Raw genomic sequence first — 3,946 nt, forward strand, 5'->3', positions numbered from 1 at the left:
AAATTATTTTTTAAATAATAAAATTTTTATCTAACTTAATATAATAAAATAAATTTAATTATTATTATTATTATTATTATTATTATTATTATTATTAGGGCAAGTTACTTAAATAAATAAATTTGAGAAAAGCTTTACTCAAATGTGCAAAACTGGAAATGGTTACCCGTATGTGCAAAAACTGATTATTATGTAAACCGTGGCAACCCACCACGGTTTCATATTGTTCATAAACCGTGGTGAGTCAAGGCGGATTATGAAGGAGAATTTTTGAACGTAAACCGTGGCAGGTCACCACGGTTTACTCAGGATTGCTGGCGTGCATAAACCGTGGTGAGTCACCACGGTTTACTATCACTGGAAATCTATATATATGCGAGTGATTCTAGCTCATAAGAGATCATTGTCACAATGGCTAGTGAGGAAGAGAGTTTTCTTGCCCTAGTGCATTAGAGGCACAAGTCGGATCTGGGCATGAATTCTGTCAGGCCTTGGTCAAGGCCATTGATCGGAACGTAAGAGACTCTAGGTGCTTCACTGTGACATTATATGACAGGCAGCAGTCCGAGTATACCGTCGCGGAGACAACACCAACCGGCAACTTCTCCCTGGGTAGTTATAGAGTTTCTCTTAAAGATCACCAATGCGATTGTGGCCACTTTCAGGCGCTGCATTATCCTTGTTGCCATGCCATCGCGTGTTGCGCCTACTCTCGGCTAAACTGGGCGTCATATGTTCACGAGGTGTATCGTATGAGTGAGGTGTTCAACGTTTACAAGCAGGGGTTTCTCCCACCTATCCCTGAAGGACTATGGCCTCCATACGCTGGGCCTACCATCATTCCTGACCCTAATATGCGGCGTGCAAAGGAAGGTCGTCCAAAGGCAACTAGGATCCGTGGTAGTATGGATCAGTCTCAGGTGGACCAGCCGAAGCGATGTGGGCTATGCCGTCAGCCTGGGCATACGCGGAGGAGCTGCCCCCAGCGAAGACAGAGTGGTGGAGGGGATGCGTAGATCTCATGTCGTGTATTATGCAGTCCAACATGTTTTAGTTGCGTAAGCGTCTATGTAATGTTAGTAATTTATTGTTGGTTAGGTCTGTGATTGTCAAGAGTTTTATGTAATGCAAAAAATTCAGATGAATAAATTCCTATTATTTTACCTAGTAATGTGTGGTTCCTTTTGTGCATTATAATATAAACCGTTGCTCTACATATGAAATAAGCTGAAACCAGTCAATAGGATTCGTCAAAAGACCAATAACATTTAACATAAGACTGAAAGTCATAAAAACTAAGTAGCATGCTCAATTCATAAAATAACAAAGTCCCTAACAGATATGAACATACAACATAACTAATCAGAATCCTCAATGGTGTCACTGTCAGCATCGTCAAGCTGGCCAATCAGGTGACCTCCGGTGCCACACAATGGAGGACGCCTCACACGCCTGGGTCTGTGATCTGGCGCTGCTACTGAGGGTTGTGCGGGAGCGGCACTGAAAGCAGACGCAGATGTCCCTCCTAAAGCAAACCATGGGTCAAACGGAGAACCTGCAGGCTCGTTGAGGTCAACTGGCAACTGAGCCTGAACATCGTCACTCCTGGGCTGCTGATCAGCAAACTGGGCATGCTCCGCAGGCATCTGTGGCCTATAGTCATCCCTAAGCATGTCTGCTATGTCCATGTAGAACTCGGACTCAGCTGTTTAGCCTACCCAGATGATACAAGCCGGCAGTCTCTAGATACGGTATAATCCGGTCATGTAAGGGCATATTCTGCTGCCTCCTAACGGCGCTAATAACCCTACTAGGCTGCACAAGGTGGGTAACATATTCTCTTAGCGTGTAATACAGAGTTAAGCTACGAATACTAAGCACTGATTATAACGGTATAAAAACAGGATAAAAAATATTATTCAATAAAATATTTACAATTATAACAAAATATTTTAGAAAAATACTATTAACCAGACTTACAAGATAAATCAGCATAATAAAATATGCATTAATCAGTAGACAATAGTAATGAATGCCTCACATTTTGATTCACAGTAACCATAATAATATCAATATTTATGTAAATAACATTAATCAGAATAACAACACAAATAAACATAGTAAAATATTTTCACTAACAATATTCCTAATAATATCAATTGTTATATTACTATGAATTTTGATAACAATAATAATAACAATAACTTACCTCTTGGTCGATATATCCTGCCACGTGAGCGACGCCGTTTAGTCGGTACAAACGATTCTCATCCTCCCTTGGTTCCATCACCCACTTCCCCCTCAAGCCTCCAAAATTTCCTCTCAACACAACAACAATTTCCTTTTTTTGTGATTCAACAAGTGATCCGTCCTAACCTTCCGCGGATTACTTATATAGACACACACACATAAACCGTGGTGACCCATAGCGGTTTATGTGTTTCGCCATCTCTTCATAAACCGTGGTGACTCACCACGGTTTATGCACGCCAGCAATCCTGAGTAAACCGTGGTGACCTGCCACGGTTTACGTTCAAATATTCTCCTTCATAATCCGCCATGACTCACCACGGTTTATGAACAATGTGAAACCGTGGTGGGTTGCCACGGTTTACATAATAATCAGTTTTTGCACATATGGGTAACCATATCCAGTTTTGCACATTTGAGTAAAGCTTTTCTCAAATTTATTTATTTAAGTAACTTGCCCTTATTATTATTATTATGTGTATTCTCTTATTAATGTACTTTCACTTTCACATTGTATTTTAAAAAATATGAAAAATCAATTTCATGAATTTTGAAATTATGTGTTATAATCAAAATAAATATTTACATTTTCTTAAACTTTTAATATTTACAAACCAATCCAATAAATTAAACTTATCTAAATGTGCACTTTAATTATTTATACAATTTTAGATGTGCAATGTAGAAAGTAGAGCTGCACATGGATTGAATAATATCTGCATATCTGTGATAGTTATCTGCATTCGATCCGAATTTTACGAATATTATTCAATCTGCAGAGTTATCCGATCTGATCCGCATTATGATATGATCGGATTGCGGATTTGGCTGTGATATCCATAGATCCGATTCGCAAATTCGCATATCCACACGTCTTATATAAATAACATAGTTTAAGAAAGTAAACCCTAATGTGATATGAATTTTAGTGTGTTGCTTTATAATATCTTGTTTTTAATTTTTTATGTTGTACTTTAACTTAGAATAATTAAACTTAGATCTTGTGTTATTATTTTTCTTTTGTTATTCAAGATAATTTTTATTGATAATATTTTAAGAATAAATAGGCTTAAACGAGTGAAAAAATAGATTTTTTACAATAAAAAATGGCCTTAAAACAAATTTTTTGAATTATGCTGATATACCCAATATCCGATCCGATCCATCGGATGGATCCAACTTAAAAAAAATGCGAATATCGTATCTGATCCGATCTGATGAGTACAGTGTGAATCGGATAAAATTATAGGGTATATCCAATTCGATCTGATCTGTGTGCAACTCTAATAAAAAAGATAAGAGAGAATGATCACATGGATATGAGAGAGTAAAAAAACTTTTATGTGGAGTTACACCTTAAAATACAAATGCTAATAAACTCCACATGGTTTAGATATTTATTATTTACCATTTGAATTTAGATTTTTTTTTAAATTAAAAAAAGAGGAGTGCTAGGGGATCAGCCGAATTTGTGATGTGTAATTATTAATTAGCCATCATCAATATTTTTAATGGTGTAAAATAACATTTAATGGTGTAGAATTACTCATTTTACTTTTGATGGTTAAGTGTTGACCAAATTTTAATAAAAGTGCTGGCTCTCTATACTTTTTCTATAAAAAATTGATAAAGTAAAAAAGTGAAAAATTAATTTAAATACAATCTTAATTAAATAAATATATCACACTACACACTA

The sequence above is a fragment of the Arachis ipaensis genome, chromosome B09 (genome assembly GCF_000816755.2).
Source record: "Arachis ipaensis cultivar K30076 chromosome B09, Araip1.1, whole genome shotgun sequence".
Taxonomy (NCBI): domain Eukaryota; kingdom Viridiplantae; phylum Streptophyta; class Magnoliopsida; order Fabales; family Fabaceae; genus Arachis; species Arachis ipaensis.